We start from the raw sequence: 9,797 nt of genomic DNA, 5'->3' as shown, positions 1-9,797 counted from the left end.
GCTGTATGTGAGACTTTGCATGATGCAGTGATAGTCTTTCATGCCGCTTTTTGTGGTTGGAATGAAGCTTATTCTTTAAAAGATCAGAAAGGTAAGTTCCCATAGAGACACAAACTGGATAAATAACCTCTCTTTTGTACTTAAAATGATAGTGTTACTAGAAAATTGACTACAGTCAAAGATCTGCATGGGTTCTTAATGGCATAATAAATACATCTGCTTTAAAACACACATTTATTGTCATATTCGCACTCTCTACCTCCTTCTCCCAAAGACAAGGGGCTCAAGGGGCAGCACTTACCTAGCGGTTCTCTTTGGAAGAAAGTGCACTGGAGACATGGCATTATTTGGCTTTATTTGCAAAAGTCCAAGAAGAATACAGGAAGAGGTGAAGAGGTACTCCCACAGGAGAACAGATCCACTATCCGTCAACAGATCTTCACGGAAAGACATCCAGCACCCCTGAAGGGCATCAGCCAGCTCACAGTGAGGTTTGGGTTGCCAACTGCAGGTTGAGAATTCCTGGAAATGGGGAGGTGGAGCCTGAGTAGGGTCACGTGTGGGGAAGGGAGGAGCTCAACAGGGATGTGATGCCATAGGGCCTAGCCTCTGCCATTTTCTTCAGAAGAACCAACCCCTGTAGCCTGGAGATCAGTTGGAATTCCAGAACTCCAAGCCCCACTTAGAGGCTGGCAACCCGGGTGGGGACTGTTTCTTTGTCTGCCAGAAGCTCAACATCTGCCCTCTCCCTTCAGCTGGGGAGCCCTAGGGATGCTCGGACAGAGCCTTTTCTGACCATGATAGAATTCTTCAGTCATGAAGGAAGAGATGGGAAATGTAGGCATCCTAGTCTTGCAGCTTGGCTCTCTGACTGCTGTCCAATGGACTTTTCAACTGTCACTTGTCCAACATTCCGCCAAGCTGCCTACATTTCCCATCAAAACTTGAGGGAAGCTGACAAGTTTCCAACCTGTGTCAGGCGTCACTTCTGGCTTGGCTCTCAGAGGCATTAGCTCAAGCCAATAGGATAGAGTCAGGGACAGCAACCAGACTCCAGGCTTGCAACAATATTTTTGATTAGCTATAGCCTCTAACTTTTATATATTCCTTCAATATTTTGGTACATTTTCCAAGATGAGTCAGAAATGTAATTTATTCTCACAAAGCCTTTTAAGAAGGATTTACATTACATTTGCACATTTGACATGTGCTTAGGTTTTCCTACATGAAGTTATATCAGTCTGGTGACCTAGTTAGGCTGGGAGTTAATCAGGGCCCAAATATCATTTCTCTGGGCCCAGTACAAAATTGTAACATGACCCTCTCGGCCATAATCACATCCCACGCATGCAATCTCAGCAGTATTTAAAGAAAAGTGTCTATTTACTCTGTATTTCTCTATATTCTCTGAACCGCCATATGCCTTGGTAAAGAGTACTCATTTTCCCTCTCATTTTTAGGCTCCTGGATTAGTGGCTCGCCCCCAGTCCACCCAGAAAGGCCCGTGGCTGCATAGAAATCTCAATGCAAATAACCCCCCCCACACACACCCCCAAGCACCATTTTGGGTTAGGAAAGCAGTACAGGGAGAGGCAGACGCCCTCCTTACCCCGCAGTGCACACCCAACCAGAATCGGGCCCCTGTGGTGCTCCTAAACAGGGTTCCTATGAGGAACTTGCAGCCAGATTCCTGCTGCAAGTCCACATAATGACTATGTGGCAAATATAACCTGAAATTTGGCTCGAGGGCTGTTAGATTTATCACTGGTTTATTTTCATTAGAAGCAAAGAAAGTCACAGGGTGTCTGTGACTGCCAGGTATAAAGATCATCAGATACTGATAGCTATGTAGGGTTACTCCACCGCCTTCTTTCTTCCTCCCCATTTACTGAGAATTGTATAAACCGTTTCTTCGTGTGCATCCATGTACTAAAAAAAGTGGGCCATCCAGCTGACCACATGGGGCAAAATCCCCATGGGGCAGGCGGTTCTTTGGGTATGCAGGACGTCCCGTTGCCAATTATTTCTCTAGCGCAAGGAAAGCGCGACATTCAACGATATATGGAGTTCAGGAGGAAGGAGAAACCACGGGGAAAGGAGGGAAGTGGACCCAGAGAAAGGCGGAGACAGTTCACAAGAACTTTTCAATTAAATACTTTTCAGCCCATTATTGGGCGGGTGCCGGGAGCACACATGCTTTGCACATTTGTGAAGACGTTCTTAAGGCGAGCGCTGGGTCCCCCCCACCCCTGCCAAGACGGTATAGGGACCCGGCAACCCTATGCAGTTATTATGTTCATTTGATTTATTTATTCAGTTTATACCCTGTCCTTCCCCCAATGGAAACCAAAAATGGCTTATATCATTGTCCTTTCCACCATTTTTATCCTCACAACAACACTGTGAGGTAGATTAGCTTGAGGCTGTGTTATTGGCTCAAGATCACCTGGCAAAAATTCATGGCTCAAACACGGTCCTGCAAGATCCTGGTCCAGCATTCTAATCACTCTTCCACACTTGCTTCACGTTTCCCTGTTTTATTCATCCCATTAAACCACCTCTTATGGTTAGCTGTTCATTAGTGAATATCGGTTGCTAACGCTGGAGTGCGTTCAGCACAGAGGCATTCCTGATTTAGATTTTCATTCATGCACTTTGAAATCAAATATTTTCATGATTTGGAGCACCAGATTATTGTAGTTCTAATATTCTGCCCTGAAACAATAATTGTGCTGTGATTGCAAGCCTCACCGCCATTACTTGGTACTGGTTCCTGAGGGCATATGGAGTTGATTTCTACATACCCTGTATGTAGAAATCCATGACACACACCCTCAGGAACCAGCACCAAGTAATGGCAGTGATGTATCACAGTGATATATATATTGCATCCACCTTACAGTCCCCAGCGTCAGATGCCAAGACACCCAAAGCAGAAGGCCAGGCTGATCCCTCGCCACAGAAGTACGCCGCAAAAATGAACAGCAGCAAAAACGAACAAAGCTGCACACAGATGCTGTCAGGAGGACAGTCCCTAAGATCGGCTTCCTCCCTGTGACGACTCCAGTTTTTGGCAATCTGCCGAGACCCCACCTGGGCTTCTGCTTTTCGGTCAGAATAGAAGGTGACAGGAGGAACTGACGTACACGTACACATCCCTGCAAATGTAGTGTTGTGTCCATTGCCTTTTGTTTTGGATAGCTGGCATTTCACCCATAAAAAGAAAAGATCATAGACTGCCTTGAAGATTTCATTCTATAAACTTTATGCCTTAGAACACCTATTAAACGTGAAACCAGGAGCATATTACATGTTACACGCACGAACATTCAGTGCACTTGTGTTATGATAAGTTTCCCAAAAACATTCCTGGATAATATAGGTGGCAAGCATTTATGCTGTAAAAAGGTTCGAGGGAGCTCTTGAACATTCATTTATACAGACACGTTGTCTTTGTTAACTGCAAGAACCACTTTCAGAATACGGCTGATCTCTGCACATCAGAGAGGGATGACTCTACAAAGAGAGATGTTCAGGTGTGTCTGGATACTACTCCTATGGCATGGAAGTTCACTCCTAATTTCAGGTTTATGGGGCAAATTGTTGTTGCACTATAATGAGAAGATGTTACCCTAATGGGGAGGGTCTCCTTGCAAGTTGGGGGGAATTAGCATACAAGGAGATGCAGCAAGGGGGTAACTAGCAGGATCTCCACCAATGTAGACCAGGATTGTTCCCTCAGAGGACTCTCTAATAAACAATAAGGGGCAGTAAAAGAACAAGCACACAGGAAAATCACACCGCGTACAGGGCTTTTTTCTGCAAAAAGAGGTGGTAGAACTCAGGGGCACCATAGACATGCAAAGTGCACGCTCCCAGGACCACGTGATGATGTCACTTCCAGGAAGTGACATCATCACACTGGGCAGAGCCACCCCCCAGGAGTGCTCCTGCAATTCGGGCCTGCTCCCCTCCCCACCCCTTACCTGGGGCAATGTTCCCTCTAAGCGGACCAATGTTGTGAGCCAGAAATCTACTTTGAGGGTGTACAGAGAAATCTAACTGTGTATCAACATACAATAAAATGAAAACCAATTTATAAAAACAAAGAAGGGGGGAGGGGGTTTAGCTTTAAGCAATGTCTGTATTTCATTTCCTCTGTGCATATTGTTTTTTTTAGATGACTTTTGCTCTCTCCGGACATGATCACATATACAATGAAATTCTTCCAATCATATTTTATTTACACACAACCAATTACTAAAATTCTGTATTGTGTACTGGTGGTGCATATTAAATTAAATGTTAGGGGCAGTGGGACTAGAGAGAATTGTTTGATTCACTGTTAAGTATTCCACAAACGCAGTCCACTCAAAAGATTCTACCAATACAGAACAGAGACTGTTACTTGGATTTTAGTTGTTTTCACCACAGGGAAGGTTTTGCATAACTTAATTTTGGGGGAGGGTAATTTAAACTTTAACACACACACACACACCCAATATAAGAGCTCGTGCACGTGGCCCTGCTTGAACTGACACGGGAACAAGGGAGGGGGAACACGGCATGACAGGAAGCCTCTTAGGTCCGTTTATATACAGAGTGGTACTAACATCAATGGATTCAACATTATCTTGTCCCATTTCATAATATGCACTTGCCACGGAAATCCTTAGTAAAAGGCGAAAGATTTGTGCGATCTGAAGAGAAAGCAGACCCAGGCCCCACCCTGAAAACAGAAGGGACTGAAGAGACCTGAATGTCAGTTTGCAATTGCTCTACTTCAGGCACTGGACGAGGAATGAGTCTGGCTCATGAAAGAGTCACGTCTCACGATTAACAGAAGGGAATGGATGGATGCCTTCCCCACCGATATCTTGCAGGGGGCCATTTCCCGCCCCCATGGGAGTGGTGAAAGAGACAAAAACCACAGAGAAAGTTGTCCCCTAAATGTAGCAGCATTGGACCCACAGAGTGGCCGCAAGGGGATCCCGCCCCCGCCCCCAGGAAGCAGAATAAGATGTGCCTGAGGGCGATGGGCGTGTTTGCACCGTCTGAGAAGTCTGCAGAAGCAGAAAATCACCTCAACGGCAGGGACAGGAACAGCTGTCTTTCCCCCTTTGGGGAGGGTGACTGTAAGTCCCTGGGAAAAGGGCGGTGAGAGATGCCCACCTCGCCCACCTTCCAAGAAGGCTATTCTAAGCCCCCTAGATGGGGGGCAGTGACAACCCTGGGGACGTGACGGACACGATTGGATGTGCAAGTCTGGAGTCTAGGCCCCAGCCCCTGAACTTGCCAGAAGAAGGGGATGGGAGGCAGCTGGGGGACAGCTACCCAGACACATCAATGGACACCCAGGACCAGACCAGGCCAACAACAGAAGGAGAGAGACGCCCCAGTCTCAGGAGGGTAGAGGAGCACCCAAGCCCCAGAGAGTCAGGCAGGGCAGGTGGAAGCCAGCTAGCCCCACCCTCCGGGGAAGGTCCAAGGGTCAGGCCAGGAGAGTGAGGACCACCAGGGAGTGAACAGCCCCAAGGGAGAAGGCTCAGAAAGCAAGGGCAGTCAGCCAGCAAGCCAGCCAGCAACCGTACCGGCAGGGGAGGAAAAGCAGCAGCAAAGACAGGTCCGGACCACACCCCAGCATCCAGGCAAGCTAGAGGGGATTAGCCAGGAGCAGGAAAAGATGGGAGCAAAGCCATCCCAGGTGTGGCAACCTGAGGCACTCAGCAGGGAAAGCTTGGCAGCCAGCCAGGAAAGCACAGCACTGCAGTCTGAAGATCCCACCTGTGCGACACAGCAGAAAGGGACAGTTGGATGCCTTCCCCATGATTGGCAGAAGGCGATTCTAGGTGCCCTTGCGGGGATGGAAGGGATGCTGTCAGTCTATGGATGACAGGCTATGGCAGATAGACCCCTGTACCCTCACAGCAAGAAATCCATGATCTTGGTTGAAAAGGCTTTATTCAGGAATCATATCAAATCCACAGATGTGTCCATAGGATTGCTCAGAAGAAAAGCAAGCAAGCAAACAAGCAAGTTGACAGTTGCCTTTGTTTTCTCCCTGAAGAACTCAGGCACATCTCGAGATAGTAGAAAATGTGGCAGGACACCTGAGTGGCTAATTGACATTGACAGAGAGGTTGTGGAGAGGCATCTGGCTGCACTGGATGAATACAAATCCCCTGGGCCGCATGGGGTGCACCCAAGAGTGCTGAAAGAACTTTCTAGAGAACTTGCAGAACCCCCGTCCATCATCTTCAAGGCCTCCTGGAGGACTGGGGATGTGCCACAAGATTGGAGAAGAGCAAATGTTATCCCAATCTTTAAGAAAGGGAGGAAGGATGACCCGGGAAACTACAGGCTGGTCAGTCTGACTTCTGTTGCTGGGAAGACATTAGAGCAGATTTTAAAGGGATCAATCTGTAAGCATCTGAAGGACCGCTCAGTGATCCGGGGAAGTCAGCATGGTTTTGTCCCTAACAGATCCTGCCAGACCAACCTGGTTTCCTTCTTTGATCGAGTGACCAGCTTACTGGATCGGGGGAACTCTGTTGACGTGATTTATCTGGATTTCAGTAAAGCTTTTGATAAGGTCCCCCAGGACATTCTGACAGGCAAACTGGAAGACTGTGGAGTGGACTATAGAACAGTTCGGTGGATAGGGAACTGGTTGGAGGACCGCACTCAAAGAGTGGTGGTCAACGGCGTTTCATCAGATTGGAGGGAGGTGTCCAGTGGGGTGCCGCAGGGCTCAGTTTCATTCCAACTTCATTCCAACCACAACAAGCAGCATGAAAGACTATCACTGCATCATGCAAAGTCTCACATACAGCAAGGAAATAGCAGTAAAAGCAAACACCATCTGACTGCCAAAGCATTGCGGTCTGCCTATAGTAAGCAGAGGAAGTCCATAGCAAGTCTGCATTTTTCTGTACAAGGGCCAGAGGCAAATGGGCAGACTGTAAGCTCCGTCCCTGCTTGAATTTATGCTTTATTCTGTCCCACATGCAATGCGATCTTGCATCCACCGTAATGGAATTTATTTTTTTCTTATTATTAGCTGATACCTGTTTTGCGGAACGCTAGGCTGAACGCACAAATGTGTGGGTGCGCCTGGGGTTGATCGTGTCCACTTTTCTGGTTGTATGAAGAGAAGCTACAACAAGCTGACACGTCGCCCCCGTTGTCTGCAGTGAACCCAAAGCTACCAAGCAGGAGATACTTTCCCTGTTTGCAGCAACCGTAAGTGGCAAAGCAGAAGATGCTTATCAGTGTTTACAAGGAACATAAAGGGGCGTGGCTGCCTCCCCCATCGCTGTCCTGCTACGTCGTTATCTTAGCTATAGTGCTGGTGGGACCCTCCGGTCGAGAGACTGAAGACATCCCTGGGACAGACTGCATACAATCGCCAAAAGCAGCAACCTGCTGGTAAGAAAAGGAACCGTCTTTACCAGGCCATCCCAAACAGGCCTCTCCTGGACACGGCCGATTCCTGCCCCTTTCCTGGAGACGAGGAGGGCCTGTGGTTGGGCCGGAGACCTAAAGGGGTATAAAAACCAGCAAAGGGCAAAGCGGAGCAGAATCTCCTTCTCTGGCTCTCAGGATTTTCTTCTTAGAACTGTGTCAGCTGCATTTAAAGCCAGCCTAGGGATGTATGTTGGCAAGTCTCAATCTGTGTTTAGTGGGTGAGGGGAATCCAATGAGGAACTGAGTTTCTTTGGTGTGAACTTAATAAACGTTACTTCTGTATTCAAAAACTTACTGCCTGGCTTTGTCTCCGCCTCCTTCCCTCACCTCTGAGGAAAAGTCGTGCCGGGTCAGCGTGGATGTGGGTGGAAGTCTGACCAGGGCTCATTTGCTCTGGGCCTGGGCTCACTTGGTCCTGAAAACAACACCCTAGAAAGGGCTGCCCAAACTTGCAACGCGCATTGCAAATATAAGGGTGCTGCTCCATATAGCAATCAAAAAAATGAACAAAGAGAACTTGGAGGGATCCAGGGAATGTTCCTGTCTCGTTTAGCAATCGCTCATTTCTTTTTTTTAAAAAAAAAAATAAAGTTTTACTTAAAAAAGAAAGCACGCTGCAACATTGGGGATTCTCAACAAAACCTTTGATTCCCCAGCACAGTAATGCTACAATGTTGCTCCTACCAACACATTAAAAAAAAAAGTCCACCCCTCTCACTGTGATAATTCAAAATTTTGAGTTAACATTGTGATGCAGCAACATGGCTGTCCTATTCAGAAACAAAAAAAAATGGCGGAAAAAGTGGCCAAGGAGGTGTGGAAGCCGGGTGTGGTCCTCATGGACCAATCAGCTCCCGGGATAAAGGCGAGGGGGGAGCAGAGAAGCCAAGTGGGAGCATATGCTTTCACACTGACAAGGTTTGCGCCAGCTGAGACTCGCCTGCAGCTACAGCAGAGACCAGCAGGCCGTAGTATAGGCTGGGAGTCAGCCCCATCACAGTCTCTAAATGGCCACCCAGCAAAGCTATCCGATGGCTGGGGACATAAATATGTCTTTTCCCCTGCTCTAAAGACCAGCTACATGCCTGCTTCCTTTTCATCTCACACCAGCTCCTGGTGTTTTTCAGAGTCCTCGCTCTCACATTCACCTTGATGAAGTCACCATATGGTGGCCTTTCCTCTTAATTTATGAACATTGTATTTTTTTTCCTGTATATTTTACCAGGGCCAGCTCAGGACATTTTGTTGCCCAAAGCACCCTCTTCTCATGCCACCCTCACTGGGTGCAGTCAGAAGCAGTGCCCCAACAGCCAGCCATGGACCCAAGCCAGGAGGCATGTCGAGGCACTTGGGGGCACCAAAAAGCCACTTGGGTCCCTTGAGAGCCAGTTTGGTGTCGTAGTTAAGAGCAGCAGGACTCTAATCTGGAGAGCCGGTTTTGATTCCCCACTCCTCCGCTCGAAGCCAGCTGGGTGACCTTGGGTCAGTCACAGCTCTCTCAGAGCTCTCTCTGCCCCACCCACCTCACAGGGTGTTTTGTTGTTGTGGGGATAATAAAGACATACTTTGTAGACTGCTTTAAGGGGATGTTAAGTCATCCTGAAGGGCGGTATATAAATCGAATGTTATTATTATTATTATTGAGTGGTAAACCAGCCCCAGTCTTCATAGGGTGGTTTTTTAAAAAAAAAATGCTCTGACAGCAAAATGTCATGTGTTGCTTGTGTGAGAAGGAAATTAGAAAGTAAAATTAGAGAGGAAATTAGAGAGCAAAATATATACACAGTAAGGAAGTCTGACCCCGTGCACCCTGGAAAATGCAAAACACTGAGTTCCATAGAAAAGGAGTGAGGCATACATGTAATGAACAGGTAAATAGCCACACAACAGGTTAATAGCCATATAAATCTTTTCCTCTAATTTAAAATTTTACCGAAGGTTAGGTTAGGGTTGCCAGCTCCAGGTTGGGAAATTCCTGGAGATTTTGGGGGTGGAGCTTGGAGAGGGCAGGGTTTGGGGAGGGGAGAGGCCTCAGTGGGGTATAATGCCATGGAGTTCACCCTTCAGAGCAGCCATTTTCTCCAGGGAAACTGATCTCAGTCTGGAGAGCAGTTGTAATCCTGGGAGATCTCCAGCCACCACCTGGAGGCTGGCCAGCCTAGGTTAGGCCCAGCATCTCAGTTCCTTCTTCCCATTGTCACATGAGCAACTCAAGAACACACGTGCAGACTTGTCTTGTGCTGCATGATCTTTACCACAGATCAGTCAACAAAAATATGAATATCAGGTTTAGGAGGAGAGGACAGAGGCATTATTGAAGGCATTAATGG

The 9,797-nt window shown here is 47.5% G+C and overlaps 1 pseudogene; it reads right to left on the bottom strand.

The window, feature by feature from the left end:
* Nucleotides 1–4,644: 4,644 nt before the first annotated feature.
* LOC129342745 (U5 spliceosomal RNA) lies at nucleotides 4,645–4,716 on the bottom strand (annotated as a pseudogene).
* Nucleotides 4,717–9,797: the final 5,081 nt, after the last annotated feature.

Source organism: Eublepharis macularius, chromosome 14 (genome assembly GCF_028583425.1).
Source record: "Eublepharis macularius isolate TG4126 chromosome 14, MPM_Emac_v1.0, whole genome shotgun sequence".
Lineage (NCBI taxonomy): Eukaryota > Metazoa > Chordata > Lepidosauria > Squamata > Eublepharidae > Eublepharis > Eublepharis macularius.
The sequence above is the reverse complement of the archived record's forward strand: the minus strand, read 5'-3'. Positions and strand labels throughout refer to the sequence as shown.